This window comes from Stenella coeruleoalba (genome assembly GCF_951394435.1).
Source record: "Stenella coeruleoalba genome assembly, chromosome: 21".
Lineage (NCBI taxonomy): Eukaryota > Metazoa > Chordata > Mammalia > Artiodactyla > Delphinidae > Stenella > Stenella coeruleoalba.
This window is the reverse complement of record NC_137167.1, coordinates 8,527,092-8,549,612: the sequence shown is the minus strand read 5'-3', so window position 1 is coordinate 8,549,612 and position 22,521 is coordinate 8,527,092. Positions and strand designations below refer to the sequence as shown.

The window sequence follows — 22,521 nt, the reverse complement described above, 5'->3', positions numbered from 1 at the left end:
TTCCTTCAAAGCTACACGAAGCTAGGCATGACCGTTTTCTTCTAAGCCCACAGAATGAGCACAGAATGGCTGCTGTTTAGGATTTTTCCAGAACTGATCCTCCCAGCGGTCTGCAAGATCCTGTGTGATCTTGTCTTTGCCAGCATCTCCAACCTTACTCTTTGCCAGGAACTCAGCACCTCCGGTCTTATTTCAGTTTCTGGGGTCCAGCAAGGTCAAGACTCAAGGCCTTTGCACTTGCCATTCCTGCAACCTAGAAAGCTCTTCCCCACCTGTGTTAGGAGACTGGCTTCTTCTCATTCTTCAGGTGTCGGCTTGTAGATCTCCTCCTCAGAGTGGCTTTCTCAGACAGCCCAATCTAAATCTTCCCTGCCTAATATTTCTACCATAGCAATCTGTTATGTTACCGTTTAGCCCTAAAACAGTGGGTTCTCAAATGGGAGTGATCTTGCCCTCCAGCACACACTTGGCGATATCTGGAGACATTTTTGGTTGGGAGGGGAGGGCTGGCTACCGGCATCTAGTGCAGAGAGGCGAGGGATGCTGCTAAACATCCTGCAATGCACAGAAAAGCCCCACAGCAAAGCATCAACATCAGTATCAGGAGCGCCAGTGATGAGAAACCCTGGCTGTGGAGGAGGTCGTTGACCGGACGTGACCGCGGGTTGACCTGCGAGCTGGATCCGGGCAATCGGAGGTTGCTCGGCCACGCCCCATCCTGGAAATGTACCATCTGCCCACCGTTCCCACAGTGGGAGCCATTTTTAAGGAGGCAGCCTTGAGAGAGCAGCGTGCTGGAGAGCCCACCTGGATGGTGTACATGACTGAACCCTGTTAAAGCCTCTATAAAAACTTAAGATTCTGGCCGGAGGGTGCTGAGATCTGCTGTCTGGCGGTGCCAAGACAAGCCTCGTACGTAAGTTCCCTTGCTTATTAAACCTGCTGCCCAGCAGTGTGAGTGGCTGCCTCTTTCTTCGGTCTCTCCCTGCCCTCTGGTTACGGGGACCAATTTCAGATTTCACTGGGGAAACCCTAGGAGGTTGGGGAGCAACAGTTTGCGAGCCAGCCAGGAGACCGAAGAAATGGGCTTTGGGAAAGAGGCATCCATGGCGGGAAATCCCGGGTTGGCCATGACCTCTGTGTGGGCAGGGGTGGCCCGTTTGTGAGATGTTTGTGGTCCAACATGTGACTTTGCGGACGCCCTGAGAACGTCAGCTGCTTGGATGCGCTTGGTTGAGGAATGGTGCGTAGTGCACTGTGACACAGAGGGGGACATGGCAGGTAGTTAAGTATTTGATGCAGGAAAATATAACACAGCCACATTTAAGTACAATGGCTAACAGCCTTTCTAGGCAAAAATGGGAAAAGGCCATAGAGAAAAGATACATTGTAAATTTAGCGGGAGACAGTATTGTATGCGGCATTAGTGAAACGATTCTTCTCAGTAAAATCAAGAGGTTTCGGGCTTCCCTGGTGGCGCAGTGGTTGAGAGTCCGCCTGCCGATTCAGCGGACACGGGTTCGTGCCCCGGTCAGGGAAGATCCCACATGCCGCGCAGCGGCTGGGCCCGTGAGCCATGGCCGCAGAGCCTGCGCGTCCGGAGCCTGTGCTCCGCAACAAGAGAGGCCACAGCAGTGAGACGCCTGCGTACCGCAAAAAAAAAAAAAAAAAAAAAAATCAAGAGGTTTCTTCAGGATTTGATACGTAATCTGTTCTGGGTCAGGAGAAGACCTGTGAAAAAAAATACTGGTTCAAGGGATAGATTAGCCAAGGTGGCTCAGCCCCTGGCGCCAAAGTACCTGGAGTGATCACTAAAGCCTAAAAAGGAACTACAGCGTGATTGCTTGCAGTTGTAGCATTTTTTTGGGAATATGCACCCTGGTAAATGTATACATATTTATTCATAAATTATATGCATATGCATATAATATTGGCATTAGCGTACATCATAAGGAACCTAATTCACTTAGGCTAGAATTCCTTAGGAAGCACAGCTAATGACATCCATTGATAGTGGATATAAATCCATATTTTAAAGGCTTTTCTTAGTAATTTCTAAAAACTCTGGTAACTTCTTGGGAGCCCTCATTACATTGCCATTTTTTTCCCCTTGTAAAATTTACAAAGAAAATATGCAGGAAAGGTAGATCGTCAACTCCACCAATTTTTGTTTTTCCCTTGTACTTGCATTATGGTCTTTAGTCAGCAGTGTTTTTATTCGGGAATATATTAAGCCAGTTGTATATTTTTAAGGATTAATTTAGTTAAAACTACACAATACATTGCATAAATCCATATGCATAAATTAAGTGGGCAAATGTAAACTGCACAGTATTGCGACACTCTAAAAACAAAGGAGATGCCACTGTTGAACCATCTGCGTGGCAGGCTCCTCTTTCTTCTGGGCACTTCGTACACCATGTGAGCCCATGAAAGCAGGAAAAAAGTGAGAATGAGCTCATGTGATTCTATACATAATTTTTTTCCTTTCCCTGAATAAAAAATATTAAGGAAAGTTCTAATGTTTTTTCCCATATTCCAGGGAATCATCTTACACAATGAACGAGGCGTACATGCCTCTCTTTGGGTGTCATTTACTTAAGAGGACAAGAAAGATGACCACTGTGTCCTTTGACCAAGTGTGGAGCAGACCCCAGAGAAAGCGCAGCCCTGGGTTCATGTGGAATGCCTTATCCCATCTACTTTCAGCTCTGGGTAAGGAAACTGATCTGTTTCTTTCTGAGACTGGAAACTGGTCCCAAAGGAGCTCAATTAATACTCCTTATATGAATGAAAACATAAATGACTACACAGAGAGAAAATGCGTTGTGAAATAGCCTCACCAATGAGAGGAAAAGAAAACTGTCTCACGTGAGGGGAGTAAAATCTAGTATGATGATCACTGGGTGTCCTACACAAGCACAGGTATCTGTAGCCAGTGACTTTTTTTTTTTTTGCGGTACGTGGGCCTCTCACTGTTGTGGCCTCTCCACGGCATGTGGGATCTTCCCGGACCGGAACACGAACCTGTGTCCCCTGCATCGGCAGACGGACTCTCAACTACTGCACCAGCAGGGAAGCCCTGTAGCCAGTGCGTTTTGAGGCTCAGGAAGTACATACTCCCCCCCCACAAAAAAAAGAAAAGTACAAATCACTATAGGAAGAGACAAAGAAGAAGCCCCATAGCTTTTCTTTTGCTTTGTTATATTTACAACTACCTATCTCTGCCCATATATATGGCTTCCATAAATCTAACAGACCACCTCACATAGGAAATGGGGAAAAAAATCTAAAAAGTCTCAATATTATTAATGACTTTATGAAGTGAGAGAACTATGATATAACGCAGTAACAAAAAATTATATGTTAAATAACCTTGTTATTTCGAGTAAATCCTGGCCCCAGAATATTTTTATTTCTAGAATGATTTAACTATGTCCTCTTAATTAAGATATAACAGTAACCAATAATTAAGTTCTTGTTCATCTTAAGAGTAAATAAACCAATGAACATTCAAATCCTGCTTCTGAGTTTAACGCTCTTGGGAAAGATGGGCCAGTGCGGCAGGCACACTTCTTTGGGTGGACAGGGCCAGGGCCAGAAGAACCAAGAGAACTGAGTATTTATCAGGTTGTAAAATGGAACTGCTATTATTGGCATTCTTCTTATTTACACAGTACTTCGAGATTCTCACCTTTTTTTTTAGAAGGCTCACCAAAAATCCAGCACAACCTTGCTACAGTCAAGAGGGATCGCTAATCTTCACTGTCACCACATCTGTCGTAAAAAAAACCACATGATTTCATCAACAGCTTGTCCTAGGGCAGTACTAGAAAAGAAGAATCATGCAGTTGGTGGTACTTCACCTTTGCCATCGCCACCCTCAAATAAGCCCCCTTTCCTTCATGTGAGAACTATCTACTCAGTAGACAGGCCAATGTTGATGAGGTTGGAGGGATGAAATAAGCCATTCCCTCTGTCTTCTCACTAATTCAAGGCCACTGGGGCATTACATAAACTTAAATAGATCAGCATTTGAAGTACCCTAGTAATGCTTTTTTTTCCCTCTTTTGTTTACAAATATTTCATTTTTGCTCTTTGCTCAAGCCTCAAGGTAAAGAACTCCTTTACATATTTTAAGACAGAATTTCCTTGATGTCGAGGTCCTACTGTATGAATACTCTATAATGGTGTCCGTTCAGGGGCTGCTACAAAACTGTCATCCTGGGAGAGGTAATTACTATTTAGGACCAGAACAGACCTGGCATGGAACTGGCTATGTCCCTCGAGTGCTTTACTTATATATAGGAATTGCCCATATAGGAATTGCCCATGATGTATGTGTGTTTCGTGATCTCATGGGAAATGATGGTTGGTAACACCTGTGTTATGCACAAAGACATGATCACTGAAGTATCCACAGGTGCTCTGAAATTTTGTACTCGGTAGGTGATTCCTCATCTCCTCTACAAATAGAAATTGTCAAACACAGATCATTAAAATATATAAAAGATCTGATTCAGTGAACAACCACCTGGAGGAATCAGAATGTGTGTTTGGGAGGTGGGCGCGAGCAGGCAGAGCATCAGGTAGAAATTCTTAAATATAAGAAAATGACAGCAATTTCTGTCTTAACCTCTTCAGCTCTGGTTGCTAAGTTACCATGGCATACCACTGTGTGTGCTTTTCAGTTTTTGGTCTTGGGCCTGACAGTTTGATTAATTCTCTGGAGTGCAAAATCTTCACATTGAATATTTAAAAATTACACACGCATGCACACACACACCTACCCACTCACCCAGCACCCCATTATTGCTTCTTATTTATAAAATCTGTTTTACAATTAAATTGACATATGTAGGTGGAAGCCTGAAATGATGCTTCATTCCGGGGAGAGAAAATTCTCTACTGTGTGATGTTTCTTGAGATTTTTCTTTAACCAGACTACCCAGTTCACTCTTCCCTGATAGCACACACTTTTTCCCTTTTAATGTGCATTTAACCCTTAACTTCATGCCTAAGAAAATGTAAACGTAAGTGTTATTTAAGAAGTGCTGTAGCTTTTCCTTCTTCTGTCTGCCTTACTTGCTGTGTGATTGAGTTCAAAGGTGTCCGTAAATATTACTGCAAGCTGGCTGGCTCGTGGGCTGTGGGTTGTCACGTGTATGTATAAGAAGATATGTCAGTGTCAGCTAGCTAGACCAGTGGTGGCTCAGAGTCCCAGGGCATTGCATTAATGATAATGTAAAAAATTTTTTTCAATGTTTTTTAAAAAAGCATACCAAAAATGGCTTCCAAGCCATGCTCTTGTCCTGTTCCTCAGCATTTTGGTTCAGGGACTCAGTAGTCAAGATACAATGCATTTCTCTCTCAGTCTGTGTGTGTACTTCCTGGTTTTTAGAGTTTTTAAGCAAAAGTGACAACTTAAAATCCTTATCACCGGGACTTCCCTGGTGGTCCAGTGGTTGAGAATCCGTCTTGCAATGCAGGGGATGCTGGTTAGATCCCTGGTCCGGGAACTAAGATCCCCACGTGCCACAGGGCAACCCGCACTGCAACTAATGAGCCCGGGGGCTGCGGAGCCCGTGGGCCACAACTAGAGAGAAGCCTGCGCGCCCAAAAGATCCCGTGCACCGCAACTAAGACCCGACGCATCCAAAAGATAGATAAATATTAAAAAAAAATCCTGATCACTAAAACAGTGTTTTTATAACACTGATAAGAAAGGATTCATAGCACCAGGTACCTAAAATAAGTGAGTAAATGCAGGCAAAGCTATTCCAGACGCTGAGCAAAATTTACCTTTTACGACCACTGCTGCATCGTTACCTGAAACGGATATCTGATCTCCAGAGAGTGGCTGGAAAAGTTAGAATCTCAGACTCTGCCGATCAGGTAGCAAGGAGAAAATCTGATAGGTTTAGTCTTTGACTTTGTTATATCAGTTTTGTAGTGGAGAATTAGGACTTGGTTGCTCTTCTGACCAAGGAGAGGTAGGTGAAGTCTGGAATTGTCTTATAAAACTAGAAACTTACCTGCGCCCATTCTCCTTCCTCAGTCTTCCTACTACAACTAGCTAAAGGCTCCCTCCTGTTATCAAAATCTGATCCCTTGTCTGTGTTCTAGATCCCATTCCTTCCGAACTTCCCAGGGTGATTACTCTTACAGACAGTCTCGCTTTGGACTGCATCACTAGTCAATTTCACCTTTATTGGGCCATTATGAGCAGTAGATAAACATGCTTTAGAATCTCCCATCTTTTAAAACTCTTCCTTGATCTCCTGTCCTCCTTGAGATCTTGTCCCCTTCCTCTGCCTCCTTCAGAGACAGAGATCTTGGAACAACCATCTACACTTGCTATCCCTGCTTGCCCAATTGCAATTCACTGTTTATTCCCCTTCATTTTAAATTATTTTTAAACTCCACACTTTTTTCCAACTCCCTTTTCTCCTCCTCCAAATCCCACCATTCAAAGGAAACTGCGCTTGTCAAGATGGCCAGTGACCTTCGTGATTACAGAATTTGGAGACACATCGTCTTCCTCAGCCTCTCCAACACAAGTGACTGCCCCCACTTCCTGAAAACTGTCTTCTGCTGGCTTTCATATAACCACAATACACTAGTTTGTTTGCTGACTCCTCCTCTTCTATTCAACATGTAGATGTTGGAGTTGCCAAGGACTTTACTTATCTGCACTCTCTTCTCGGGTGATGTGTTTCATTCATTTGACTTTGGATTCTGTGTATATGCTTATGACTCCAAGACTTCCCCCAAGTATCACAACCAAATGTGAACTCCTGATTTCTCCTCCACCTCTGAATTTGTTCCTTTCTCAACAGTCCATACATTAATAAAAGGAATTGTCATCTGCTCCGTTGCTCATGCAAGATCCTTAAAGACATCCCTTATTGCGTCCGTACTTTATATCCTCCATCCAAGCTAGTGGCAAGTCCTATTGATTCTACCTCTGAAATATATTCCAGATGTGTCCCCTTCTGGGTGGAGATGTAATCAAGTAAATGGTCTTATTGCTTCTACTCTTATTCTGCATCCTCTCCATTTCTGCATTCCAGAATCACATTTTTAAAATGTATCACATTATTCCCCATTTAACATGTCAGGTAACTCTCTATTTAAAATCCTTCAATGGCTCCCACGGTATTTAGAATTTATCCTATATTCTTTACCTTCAAAATCTGTATGTTTTGGTTTATGCCAAAATCTCTCCAACTCGCATGTTATGAATCCATTCATATCATCCTCCAGTCACTCTCCTGATTTCTGCTTCGAACTTGCAATTCTGCCCAGAGCACAGATTGTCATCCTCATGCCACTTCACAAAACTGGCTTCTTCTCACTGTTCTCAACTTAGAAAAGGAGTGTGTAGCCACCTTATTTAGAGTACTCCCTTCTGCGTTCTCTGCCGCAGCTCACTTTACCCGCTTCGTAGTGAGTAACATAACTTTTTAATAAATATTCCTTTATCTGTTCATTTACTTGTGTGTTGGCTTTCTTCTCATTAGACTATGCGTTCTGTGAGAGCAAGGACTATGCTTGTATTATTCACCGCCATATCTCCAGTGCTTAACTCAGAGCCTGGGAAATAACATTTGTTGAACAAATGAATGGATGAAGGATTGCTGTTACAAACAGACATGGGAAACACTAGGGAGGTGAAAGGGACATGAAACGACATGAATCAGCTTGCGAAGAAGAATTTTAGTTGAGTAGTGAGCCTCTCTTAGATATCCTCTGCTGAGGCAGTGATCACTTATGATTGTGGACACGGGCCCATTTCTCTTTGAAGAAGAGAAGATAATCTGTACAAATATATGCATTTCCTTGACAAAGCCTCTTAGACCACCATGTGTGGCAAAGTTAAGTATTTGTCTCTCATCTTATCTTTGAGAAAAAGTGCACATTTTCAACAGTACGGAATCAAGGTCTAGGTCCTGGACTGTAGGATATGCCATATTTAATGGGGGATTTCTGTGTACCATAGCTCAGATGAAGTCCTAAGGCAGAATGACAAACCACATGGAAAAAAGTTGATAGAGAATTCAATCCATCACATCTTCAGGAAGGAGTGGTGTTTCATTTTCAGAGAGAAGAAAGCCGACTTCTGTAGAGCAGGGCTGCTCCCCCTCTTTTGGCATGATTCTACCAAACACTTTCCAAAATGAGACATAATTGATGTCTGTGATGGGAAGGGCATGATGCTTTATATGTTAGATCTCAAGTTTTTAAGACTGAAAGTTGCAGAATTACATTTAGAGAGCTATGTTTTTTCACTTATCATTTTTGATAAGTGAAGAACCACAGATCGCTTCAGAGTATACAGATTAAACTCTGTTTCTAGTAGAAAGGTAACGAAGCCAAATAGAAAAGACCATTCAGCCCAGCCACTCTCAATAAGAGGTGAAATAACACATTGGAATTTGGGTCTTATTTACCTTTCCTGCTTGTGGTTTGAGACGAGTCAGAAAGCCATCAATAATGAGAACCAACCAAAATGTACCCCTTGCTCAGATGAATAGATCTGCCTTTCCTCAAGAAGGAAGGAAGCAATGAAGAAATGAAAGAAGGAAAAGCAATCAGGATGAAGTCCATGAAAACATTTGCAATATAAATGAGAATTTAAGGTGCAGAAGAAAAAAGTACTTCCAAAAATTATTCATAATTGGATATAGAAATACATTTAATTAAGTATGTGGTTTATATGCTCAAGGATATTCATAAAAACGGATTGCAAAATAAGAGAAGAGAGTTAACAAAAAATAACTGAACACTGAAATTTAAAAGATGTTGATTGAGAGGCAGAGAATTGGTGAAGAGGGTGCAGGAGGAGTAGTAAAACATGCTATTTTCCTAATATTTATAGACAAGAAGCAGTAAATTATGTCCTTTGTTACACTGATGAATTGAAAGTATATGATTCTTGCTATTTGAGAGTATATACTATTAAAATACTATATACATTTTCTAACTTATTAGGAAAATAGAAAAAGCAAATAAAAGATATTTTTTTATGTTCTATTTTATTTTATTTTTAAATTAATTTTTATTAGAGTGTCGTTGCTTTACAATGTTGTTAGCTTCTTTTGCACAGCAAAGTGAATCAGCCATACATATACATATATCCCCTCCCTTTTGGATTTCCCTCTCATTTAGGACACCACAGTGCATTAAGTAGAGTTCTCCGTGCTATACAGTATGTTCCCATCAGTTGTCTATTTTATACATAGGATTAATAGTGTATATGTGTCAGTTCCAATCTCCCAGTTCCTCCCATCCCACCCCTTTCCCCCTTGATATCCATACATCTGTTCTCTATGTCTGTGTCTCTATTTCTGCTTTGCAAATAAGGTCATCTATACCATTTTTCTAGGTTCCACATATATGCGTTAATATACGACTTAACTTCACTCTGTATGACTTAACTTCACTGTATGACTTAACTTTTCTGACTTAACTTCACTCTGTATGACACTCTTTAGGTTCATCCACGTCTCTGCAAATGACCTAGTTTCGTTCAAAAGGTATTTATTAAACACAATATAGTAAACAAAAGGAAGCATAAAAACTAAAAGCGTAAGAAATATTTATGACACATCGCCTTTTAGAGGCCAAAGGCTCATATTAATTAAAACAACCAAAACACAGCGTTTATATAGTTTTTACAAGTACAACTCTAAGAGAATTGCAATCAGTGAAAAATTGGGACAAAGATATATCAGGCAATACCAAGGAAAAGAACACCAAAGCTGCTGAAAGAAATCAATTCCAAAAGCAATAAGTGGACAAAGATGCGGATTTTATTTTGATGGAAAATTCCACAATGAAGATATAACAGTTATGAGCCTTGATACAGCAAATAATGTAGAATGTAAATATATCCAATGAATGCCTTTAAATATTCATGGAACAGTTGATATAAGTATAGTAGAGTGGGCTTTTTAACACATCTTTTAGTTTTTGAGAGATCATTTAGGGAAAAAGAGTAAATGAGAATAATTATTAATTCATAGAATTACAAATATTTCTTAAGTATGCTTGGCATTGTGCCAGGCTTTAATGACGCAATAGTGAAAAGGACAAATACAGTCCTTGTACTTTGGAGCTTAGTGTATACCGAAAAGCTTACTCATAAAGATGCATATATATTGAGAATGTGTATTAAGAATATACATGCATATATTCGTATCCTCTGGAGAATATATTACCTTATAAATATTCATGGAAAATTATTTAAAATGAAGATAAATGAGAAAAATAACTTTTCCTTTATTATATAGTAACATTCTATCACTATCACATTCTAAGAAGAAATTGATTGCAAATAATTGAGGAGACAAAGCTTTATTAACTGGAAAAAAATCAAATCTCCTAAATAATTGAAATGTGCTAGTTGCAACCTCAGATTATTTAGGAATTAAGGTCAAGAAGAGCTCTGTATTTGTATGATCATGTAGAGTATATGGTCAAATCTACATTCCGAGAAAAATCCATATTCTGAAACATTTATTAAAAATGAATTGGTCATTGTATTCTCAATATAGAAAGAGATCAAGAAAATATACTGGAGAATTTAAAGTTAAAAATAGATATTAGTGTACCACATCTTTATCCATTCATCTGTTGATGGATATTTAGGTTGCTTCCATGTCTTGGCTATTGTAACTAGTGCTGCATTGAACATTGGGGTGCGTGTATCTTTTCAATTTTGGTTTTCTCCGGATATATGCCCAGTAGTGGGATTGCTGGATCATATGGTAGTTCCCTATTTAGTTTTTTAAGGAACCTCCATACTGTCCTCCATAATGGTTGTACCAATTTACATTCCCACCAACAGTGTAGGAGGGTTCACTTTTCTCCACACCCTCTCCAGCATTTATTGTTTGTAGATTTTTTGATGGCCATTCTGACTGTGTGAGGTGATACCTCATTGTAGTTTTGATTTGCATTTCTCTGATAATTAGCAATGTTGAGCATCTTTTCATGTGCTTTTTGGCCATCTGTATGTCTTCTTTGGAGAAATGTCTATTTAGATCTTCTGCCCATTTTTTTTCATACATTTATTTATTTGTTTATTTTTGGCTGTGTTGGGTCTTCATTGCTGCATGGGGGCTTTCTCTAGTTGCGGCGAGTGGGCGCTACTCTTCATTGCAGTGTGCAGGCTTCTCATTGCAGTGGCTTCTCTTGTTGCGGAGCTCATGCTCTAGGCGTGCGCGGCCTTCAGTAGTTGTGGCTCATGGGCTGTAGAGTGTGGGCTCAGTAGTTGTGGTGCATGGGCTTAGTTGCTCCATGGCATGTTGTTTAGTTGCTCCAGGATCTTCCTGGACCAGGGGTTGAACCCGTGTCCCCTGCATTGGCAGGTGGGTTCTTAACCACTGCACCACCAGGGTCCCTTCTGCTCATTTTTTGATTGGGTTGTTTGTTTTTTGATATTGAGCTGCATGAGCTGTTTATATATTTTGGAGATTAATCCCTTATTGGTCACATTGTTTGCAAATATTTTCTTCCATTCTGTGGGCTGTCTTTTTGTTTTGTTATGGTTTCCTTTGCTGTGCAAAAGCTTTTAAATTTAACTGGGTCCCATATGTTTATTTTTGTTTGTATTTTTATTACTCTAGGAGGTAGATCCAAAAAAATATTGCTGCGATTTATGTCAGATAGTGTTCTATGTTTTCCTCCGAGAGTTTTATAGTATCCAGTCTTACATTTAGGTCTTTAATGCATTTTGAGTTTGTTTTTGCACATGGTGTTAGGGAGAAGATGTGGTACATATATACAATGGAGTATGACTCAGCTATAAAATAGAGCAAAATAATGCCATTTACCACAACAGGGATGGACCTAGAGATAATCATACTAAGTCAGACAGAGAAAGACAAGTATCATATGGTATCACTTCTATTTGGAATCTAATAAAAAAAAATACAAATGAACTTATTTACAAAACAAAAACCGACTCACAGATCTCGAAATCCAATTTATGGTTACCAAAGGGGAAACATTGGGTGAAGTGATTATTAGGAAATTGGGATTAACATATATATACTAATATATATAAAATAGATAACTAATAAGGACCTACTGTATAGTACAGGGAGCTCTGCTCAGTATTCTGTAATAACCTATATGGGAAAAAGATCTGAAAAAGAATGGATATATATACATATATATGTATATATAACTGATTCACTTTGCTGTACACCTGAAACTAACACAACATTGTAAGTCAACTACTATACTCCAGTAAAAATTTTTAAAAATTAAAAAAATTAAATACAGGAAAGGCTGTCTCTGCCCCCTCCGAAAGATATTAGTGGATTAGAAAACAGAAAGTATAATACTGATATATAATAGCACAAAATATATAAACATACAGGAATAAACTTAAGGTATATGCCAAAACTATATAAAGAAATATACATAAATATCTATGTAAAATATTGTTACACAAATGTCAAGGAATAGCTTTTTATATATTACTTAGAAATAAATTTGACAAGTCATATACAATATCTATATGAATAAAACTACAAAGAAGCCATAAACCCTGATGTATATAAATGGAGAGTATATCATGTTTCTGAAAGGGAAAGTCAATACTGGAAATGTATCAGTTCTCACCACATTATTCTGTACTTTTAAGAAAATGAAAAGTTCCAACATGAATTTTGTTTTTTGGCTGTGGTGGGGGGTATTCAGGAACTCTTGGCAGTTATTTTAAAATTTATCTAGGAATAAACTGGTGAGAAGAGTGAACTAAAATACTACTTTAATTTTACTGTGGTTGTAGGTGTCAGTGTTCTCCAGCCAAAGACCCCAGCAATGCACACATCAGTCAACATTGGGTTCAGAATTCATCGAATCAGAGGAGACTGTACACCATGGGGGACAGGGGAGGGGCTCAGAAAGAAGGTGTCATAAAGGACCTGTTATCAGATTGGGGCTTCGATTGGGTGATTTGTGGGAGGGTCTAAGAAAAAAGGAGGTTTATTGTGGATTCAATGCTGTCAGAAAATGGGGATAATTTTTTAATTGAGTATCTTAACAAATCTTAGGTATAAGTATGGCAGGCTAGTAAGACACAAAAGCTGAGATTGTTAAGAGACAAAAGCACATTCACTCATATTATCCAGGAGAGGGGGATGCTTGGTATTTTGTGGGTGGAACAATGACAGTGACTCTATTTAGACCATATTATAAAGTGGTCTTGTTTTGTCTCACTTTATCATGGTCTCACAGCGACTTCATCTGAAGTTGGTGTTCTGTAAGATTATTTATGTCCAGCAGGAGAACAGCACAGCCCAGCTTTGAGTGACTGGACTATTTCTAATAACTCTCAGGTTTCCTTGTAATAGGCCAGTTCCTGGATCTCAGAGGCTGCTTTTTTCCTTTCTCACTATCTTATTTGGACTTAAGTCAAACATCTTATTTTTCCTATTTTTTATACTATTTTTAAAGAATTTCTTGTTTTTCTTTTCTCTTTTTTAGGACTTCTATTTGAAGTTATATAACTTGTTTCCACTCTTAGTGGTTACCCTTAACATTTTAAACATCTTTTCCCTAAAAATCTAGTTAGCCAGTATCTCTATCCTTTTGTAGAATGGCACATGAGCTTTGGAATTTTTTAACTCGGACTTACTTTCGTTTCCTATGTTGTTGCTTGCATTTTAGTTTCATCTCATTTTAAAACACAACAAATTGCATCGTCAGTAATATTGTGAGTAGGTAATCCTCATTTAAATTCTACTGACGTATTAAAAAATTCTTTTTCACATCTACTTTTTTAAAAAAATTAATTAATTTATGGCTGTATTGGGTCTTCGTTTCTGTGCGAGGGCTTTCTCTAGTTGTGGTGAGCGGGGGCCACTCTTCATCGCAGTGTGCGGGCCTCTCACTGTCACGGCCTCGCTTGTTGCGGAGCACAGGCTCCAGACGCGCAGGCTCAGTAATTGTGGCTCACGGGCCCAGTTGCTCCACGGCACGTGGGATCTTCCCAGACCAGGGCTCGAACCCGTGTCCCCTGCATTGGCAGGCAGATTCTCAACCACTGCACCACCAGGGAAGCCCTCACATTTACTTTTTGTATCCCTCTGCTTTCTTCTGATTCCATTTTCTTTCCTATTAAATGAAATAGGGTTTTGAAGAAGTTCTTTTACTGTAGTTTGTAATGTATAGATTATCTCAGTTTTTTTTTTTTTTTTGGTTTGTTTGTCAGAAAATACTTTTGTTTTGCTCTCCACTCTTGTATGATAACTTAGCTGGGTATAGAATTTCAGGTTGAAAGCAGCTTTATTTTCTCAGCAAAAATATTTCTTGGAGATAGTGTTCTGTTGTTTTTGAGAATCTATTAGTGCTGATGTGAAGTCTGCTGTGCAGAAAAATCATGTCATTTGGTTGCTTTTAAGAATTCTTTTTATCTTTGATAATTTCTTGTTCCTTTCTATGAGTGTTCTAACATCTGTAAACCCTGCAGATTTTATGATATGCTAGCAAACCTGGGTGACCTTCCAATTGCTTATTTATTTGTTCAACAAATATTTACTGAAAGCCCATTACTTGCCAGGCAGTATTTCTATGCACTTTGGTTACACACTAACAAATGCCTTATGCATAAAATACTGTATATAAAACGGGTTAGCCAGAGAGACTTTTCCTGCTTTTTAGTTGTATGGCCTCAAAAAGCTGAGAACTATAGTTGTCAGATAACCTATGCAAGATATGCTGAAAGTTTGGAAGACTGTTTTGTGAATCCTAGCTTGTTAATTATCTCCAGCTTTTATAAAATAAGGCTATTAAGTCATTGGAAGATTGGAGAGAGGCAAAGAATATATCCTTAGAGAATTGTCAGAGTTCTTAAGGTGGGGGGAGGGGAGCTCATGAAAAGCTCTCAGAGAAATCTGTCCCCTGGAATTTGAGGGATTCAAGAATAATGGCTCACACCTATGAAAGTTTAAAAATTAATAACAGGAGGGTAAAAACTTACTGCACAGAGAGAAGAGAGAGGCTACAAGGAAAGTAAGCTGAACTTTCACTGACAGCAGGGGGCAAGGGTGTGTAGTATCTGTAAGCCAATTGGGGAACCTATTGAAAGAATCTGTACTTTTACTCTGCAAGTCAACATTTTCTCCTTTCTTTTACCTTGTCATAGTTAAGTGAAGGTCTAATGACTTGCTGCTGGTCCCAAACAGTTCCTGGCCAAAATGAAGTACAGTGCCTCGATTTACCTTCTCCCCTGAAGCAACAAAAAACAGGCAAAATAAATAAAATAATAGTTTTTAAAGCATGAAATATCATGTAATAAAGGACAACGATCCCTGAGAGTTGAGGAAACAAATGAAGTGAGCCTTTTAATTGTCCCTGCTTACTGCCTGGAGATCTTACAGGCCATGCTGCAGGTGGGGAAAGCCCAGAAGGAAGCTGTCAGTTTCTCCGACTAAATGAGATAGAACTGGAACCCCAGAGAGCACGAGGAGGCAGAGTTCACAGGGCAAAGGACCAGAGAAGAGGTGAATCAGAGAGAACAGACTTTGGAGATCTGTAGAGGATCTAGACCCTTCTAATCTTCAGCTGAGATCTGATCAACTCATGCATGTGAGGAAGTTGTTTAAGACCAGCAAAACAAATACCCCCAAATTTAGAGGAAACATTCCTCACAACTCAGTCAGGGTCAGGAATAGTTTCATTTGCACCAACGTGGAAAACTTCATAATTCATGGGTAATAGGTAGAGTACTCAGAGGGTCTTTCCTAAGCAGTGGTGCAAAGTTAGTTCTAGAACGCCCCAAATCAAACTGTTTTAATTTAAATACATCTCAAAATAAAGCTTAAAATATTTATAGGAATATAAATATACCTAGTGCTCAATAAGGCAAGACTTGTAAAGTTTGGTGTTTAATAAGAAATTACTGGGCGTGAAAACAAATAGAAAAATATGACACATAATTAGAGTAAAAATTGTTCCATCAAAACAGATCCAGAAATCACATTGATGATAGAATTAATACAAGGGGACATCAAACCGATTATTGTAATTATTTTCTGTATGTTTAAGAAGCTCTACTTTCAAGTCACTGCTTGAAATATGTTTAAAAAATACAAAAACCAAATCATACTTCTAGAGGTGAAAATGGTAATATATGAGATTAAAAATATACTCAGTGAAGAGAATCAGAAGACAAGCCACACACTGGGAGAAAATGTTTGCTAAAGACATATCTGATAAAGGATTGTTATCCAAAATGTACAAAAACCTCTTAAAACTCCACACTAAGAAAACAAATAACCTGATTAAAAAATGGACCAAAGATCTTAGCAGATACCTCACCAAAGAAGATATACATTATGCATCATTAGTGAATTGCCAATTTAAACAGCAATGAGATAATATTACACACCTATTAGAAGAGTCAAAATCCAAAACACTGACAACACAATATGCTGGTGAGGTTGTGGAACAATAGAAACTCTCATTCAGTGTTTCTGGGAATGCAAAATAGCACAGCCACTTTGGAAGACACTTTGACAGTTTGTTACAAAACTCAACATACTCTTACCAGCAGTAATGCTCCTCGGTATTTACCCAAAGGAGTTGAAAACTTACGTTTACACAAAAACCTGCACGTGTATATTTATGGAAGCTCTTTTTCATAATAGCTCAAACTTGAAAGCAACGAAGATATCTTTCAGTGGGTGAGTAGATAAATTCTGGTGCATCCATACAGTGGAATATTATTCAGCAGATGGCGGGGAGGGAGGTTCCAGAGGGAGGGGATACATGTATACATAGAGCTGATTCACTTCATTGTACAGCAGAAACTAACACAACATTGTAAAGCAATTATACCCCAATTAAAAAAAAAAAAAGAAATGACTTATCAAGCCATGAAAGATATGGAGGAAATCAGCCAATCTGCAATGACTAAATATTATTTGATTCCAACTATATGACATTGTGGAAAAGGCAAAAAAAAGGCAACAAACAAAAACAAACTATGGAGAAAGAAAAAAGATCATTGGTTGCCAAGGACTTGAGGAGGGGAGTAAATAGAAAGAATAGGGGATTTCTAGAGAAGTGAAACTAGTATATATGATACTCTAAGGTGGATACATGTCTTTATACATTTGCCAAAAACCACAGAAGGTACAACGCAAAGAATGAACCATAATATAAGCTATGGACTTCGGGTGGTAATAACGTGTCAGTGTTGGTTCATTGATTGTAACCAGTGTACCACTCTGGTTAGAGTGATGGTGGAGATGGGAGAGGGCATATAGGAACCCTCTATACTTTCTACTCAATTTTGCTGTGAACCTAACACTACTCTGAGAACTAAAAAAAAAAAAAAAAAAAAAAAAATTTAAATACAGTAGATGAGGTTAATAGCAGATTAGACATTGCAGAAGAAACAATTAGGGACCTTGAAGGCAGAGTAATGTAAATGATCCAAAATGAAATATCGATAAGAAAAAAGGCTGAAAAAATAGAAGCAGAGCTTCAGTGAACCAACGATCAACACTATAAGCCAGCTTGACCTACTCCATGCCCACAAATCTGACAATCTAGATAAAATGGACTAATTTCTCGAAAGACACAGTCTTCCAACACTCACACAAGAACTAGACCATCTGAATGGCCCATATATATTAAAGGAATTAATCAATAATCAATAATCTTCCAAAACAGAGAGCACCAGGCCATGCTGGGTTCACTGGTAAATTCTACCAAACATTTAGGAAGAAATTATACCAATTTTCTACAGTCTCTTTCAGAGGGCAGAAACAGAGGGAATACTTCCTAACTCATTGTATGAGGTCAGCATTATCCTAATACCAAAATCAGACAAAGACATTACAAGAAAAGAAAGATGCAGAACAATATCTCTCATGAACAGAGGTGCAGATATCCTCAATAAAGTATTAGTAAGTCAAATCCAAAATGGTATAAGAAGAGTTATATGCCATGATGAAGTGGGACTTTTCCTTGGTATGCAAGGCTGGTTCAACATTCAAAAATCAAGGGCTTCCCTGGTGGCGCAGTGGTTGAGAATCTGCCTGCCAATGCAGGGGACACGGGTTCGAGCCCTGTTCTGGGAAGATCCCACATGCTGCAGAGCAACTAGGCCCGTGAGCCACAACTACTGAGCCTGCGCATCTGGAGCTTGTGCTCCGCAACAAGAGAGGCCGTGACAGTGAGAGGCCCGCGCATCACAATGAAGAGTGGCCCCCGCTCGCCGCAACTAAAGAAAACCCTTGCACAGAAACGAAGACCCAACACAGCCAAAAATAAATATATAAAAAAAATCAAATAATGTTATCCATCACATCAACGGACTAAAAAAGAAAAATTACATGATCATATCAATAGATTCAGAAAAGGCATTTGACAAAATCCAACACCTATTAATGATTAAAGCTCTCAGAAAATTAATAATAGAGGGGAACTTTCTCAAACTGATAAAGACTATATGCCATTTGTGGCAACATGGATGGACCTAGAGGTTATCATAGTAAGTGAAGTAAGTCAGATAAAGAAAGACAAATATCACATGATATCACTTATATGTGGAATCTAAAAAAATGATACAAATGAACTTACTTAAAAAGCAGAAATAGACTCACAGACATAGAAAACAAACTCATGGTTACCAACGAGGCAAGGTGGGGGAGGAATAAATTCGGAATTTGGGATCAACAGATACAAACTACTATATATAAAATAGATAAACAACAAGGACCTACTGTATAGCACAGGGAACTATATTCGATATCTTGTAATAACTTATAATGGAAAAGAGTATGAAAAACAATAGATATTTATATATGCACATATAACTGAATCACTTTGCTGTATACCTGAAACATTGTAAATCAATTATACTTCAATAAAAAAATAAAAACTTTACAAAAAGGTAGTGGGAAAGGAAAAAAAATGAAGGAACATAGAATTGTGACAGACTTTTCTGAAAATATGCCAACAAGCTGGAAAACAAGGACTACCATGTGTAGAGCGTTTATTAAAAGCACACTAGCATCTTATTTTTCTCTCTCTCCCTTCTCTCTTTCCCCCCAAACATTTCACATTTCCTTGATAATGTTGAAAATATTGGTGCCTTCACAGGGTTTCTCACGAATGCCAGATGGTTTTCTGAGATACAATAATTCTGACTGGGGAAAAAAATTGCAGAGGATGCCTGAAAATCTCTCTCTCTCTCTCTCTCTCTTTGTCTCTCTCTCCAGTTCAGTAGACCAGAGAACCTGTGTTTGGAACCTCCAATGTAGAGGCCCTCGTAGGTCTTTAAGCCAGGAATATGAACTTTCAATTATTTTTTGAATTTTTGCATTCTCTGTGCTTCTGAGTAGAAATATCTCATTTTCTCCAAATATTTAAAACTCTACTTTGACAAAGGTGAAGAAACAGCTATGTAATCTTCCAAATTTGTGAGCAAATGCCTGATACTATCTTGAGGGTCTCTGATAGTTAGACATACAGACTTTATGTAACTTCTTTTCTATTATTAAGGAAATTGAAGCCCATACAATTTGAGGAAACCTTTGTCAGGAAACAAATATAATAATAGGTATGAGAATTAATATTTATTTAGAATTAGGAAAGATATCACAACACATTTAATCACAGTAATAATTATTGGGTTTTGTCAATAATTCAGTTTCTCATCTACTATGATTGGTCAGTATCGGTTTTCTGTGAATAAGGGTTTAGAAAATTTCTTTTTTTGCTTCACAATTCACTATAGTAACGTCATATAAAATTTCTAGTAGTGTAGCCAAAATTTAAAAACCTCTATCAAATTTCTTTCATTTATGAGCTATTAGAGACATACTCATTTTTATTTGGTATTCCAAATAAAATAGTTTTGTGTTCTACAGTAAAAGGAATTCAGGTAAATTTTATGTCGCATGATTACCATGCAAAACTTAAAATGTATGGAGCTTTTGTACTTTTATATGTTGCATTATTGATTATATTCCTGTTTTGACTAGAAATTGATGGGAACTAAATTCTCTGCTTGTAATTTTGCATGTCAGATGATTGAAAGAATTTTTATATAGCTAAGCTTCTAGCTACGTATTTGCAAATCTTGTTTTTCCTTCACTGCTCACAGATTTCTGTGCCAGGTGTTGTAGGATACTTTCATATTGTGATACAGTCTCTATTTTTGCATCTTAATGCCACAGTGATGGTTGAGTCAGCACACTGGCCAGAAATAGAATCCCCAAAGCCACGTTTTATGGAATAAATAACAGTAAATTAACTTTACTGAGAAATACTTATAAACAGCCTAAATAAATCCCACGAAACCCAATGATGGCCCAATTCAACTGATTCTTAGTCATATCTCACAAAATGCCCACAGTCACTTCATTTCTACCTACCATAAGAGAAAATATGGTAGAGGGGAAGTCACAGTGGAAAGAGACATTTGTCTTACTTTTGCAAATTTACAAACACATATGACCTTGTGCACACATTTCTTGGGTTCCTGCCAGGGCCTTGAAACGAGCTTATACAAGTGAGGTTCCCTGAAGTTTGAGATTCATGAGTTCATAGTAAATCCATCTTTGCCACCATTCTTCTGTCTGAACTAGCATTGTGGTAAGGGTCCTCTACATCTTGACACCTGTTGGGTAAGGGACAGTTCATCTTCAACAAGAGGTCAAATGTTTTTCTTGAATAGAAACCCAAAGTAACCTTTGGGCTGTTTAGCTTCTCAAATCGATTCTTTTCAAGCTATTTCAACATATTCAACTTGGAACAAAGATAGGATTAAGAATGTAAAGAGCTAGATTAAGCTACCTTTCTTTTGTTTTCTAGTTTGTGGTTACTTGGAAAACCCAACAGGCATCCTTGAAGGAAGATCTTACCTTACATATGGTCTTGACAAAGATGATTCACTGATCATGCCACTAGCGTATGAGCAATTTTGACTTCAGATAAGAAGTATGATTAACCAAAGACAGAGAAAATTCAGAGCAGAAAAAAATAGAAATGATTTTCATGACAATTACTACCATTTGTTGAGCATTTATTAAAAGTAAGGCAATATATTAACAAAGCTATGTATTATATCAGTTTAAGTCCCTGTAGGAAAGACACGGCCCACTCAAACAGCGTAACTCAGGAGCGTTTAATAAAGGAATGATTTAGGTGAGGACATGTTTAAGAGAAACCAATGAAAAATGGTGGAGTACCCTGGGACTCTCAATTTTGGAGAGCTGTTAGCACACCTAGACTTGAAGGGGCTTAAAGTGTGGGTGGAGCTGAAGCTATAGCTGTTACTGTAGGAGAAGGCTACTTGAGAAGAGCTAAGGAATTCATTGTAGGGTTGCAGGTGCTGGCCGAACTGTCATCTGGCAGTGAGGATGCTCGGGGATAAATATCCCGACCACGCCCTTCTCCTGCCCTGCGACCTGCTGCCTGTCCCATCTGAATTAATTGGAGGCTGGATAGCAAAAGAGCTGTTCATGTAGCTCTGTCTTTTAGGACACAGAATGGGTCTATGTCAAAATTTGTAGAGTGGGTCTGGAAGGGCAAATGAATATCAACAAATACATTAGGTTGAAGTATACGAAATTTCCAACATTTCACCATGTTTAACTTATAACAACAATTTATATGGTCCAACCTACTATTATTTTAAACTTCACAACAAATTTTCAAAGTCTGTATTATGATCCTTACGGTATAATGACAAAACTGAGGCTCAGAGAAGTTGAGTTTGAGATAAGAGGAAAGTTCCAAAGAAGAAATTCTCAAACATTATCTAAAAATACAGTCTATGCTGTTACCTAACTTATTTTGTTTGTAAAGAATAGAAGTTTCAGAGCTCTTTTCCAAGTATTATCCTACTTAAAGCTCACACAAAAAAGAAAATGGTATGGTAATGTCTCAAAAAGTTAAGGATAGAATTACCACATAATCCAGCTACTCCACTTCTGGATATATATCCACAAAGTGAAAGCAGGGACTCAAATAGATGTTTGTACACCCATGTTCTCAGCAACATAATTCACAATAGCCAAAAGGTGTAATCAATCCAAGTGTTCATGAACAGATGAACGGATAAGTAAAACATAGTATATAATATACAATGGAATATTATTCAGTTTTTAAAAGGAAGGAAATTTTGACACATGCTACAGCATGGCTGAACCTTGAAGACACTAGCTAAGTGAAACAAGCCAGTCACAAAAGAAAAATATTATATGGTGCCTCTTATATGAGGTCCCTAAAGTAGTCAAATTTATAGAAATAGAGAGTAGAATGGTGGTTTCTAGGGGCTGGGCTGGGAGACAATGGGGAGTTACTGTTTAACGGGGACAGAGTTTCAGTTTGGGACGGTGAAAAATCTCTGGAGACGGATGGTGCTGATGGTTTCACTACAATGTGAATGTCCTTAATGCCTCAGAGCTGTACAATTTAAAAAGGCAAAATGGTAAATTTTGTAATGTTTTACAGTACAATATACTTTAAAAAAATCACAAGTCT

The 22,521-nt window shown here is 38.4% G+C and overlaps 1 long non-coding RNA gene across 4 annotated transcripts in view; it reads left to right on the top strand.

Moving 5' to 3' along the window:
* The first annotated feature begins 753 nt into the window (after positions 1-753).
* Positions 754-22,521, top strand: part of LOC307179679 — a 398,442-nt gene continuing 376,674 nt past the window's right edge. For all 4 annotated transcript variants that reach the window (XR_013825505.1, XR_013825506.1, XR_013825507.1 and 1 more), the window contains exons 1-2: positions 754-916; positions 2,543-2,715. This is a non-coding gene — a long non-coding RNA (uncharacterized lncRNA). The remainder of the gene's footprint in view (positions 917-2,542; positions 2,716-22,521) is intronic.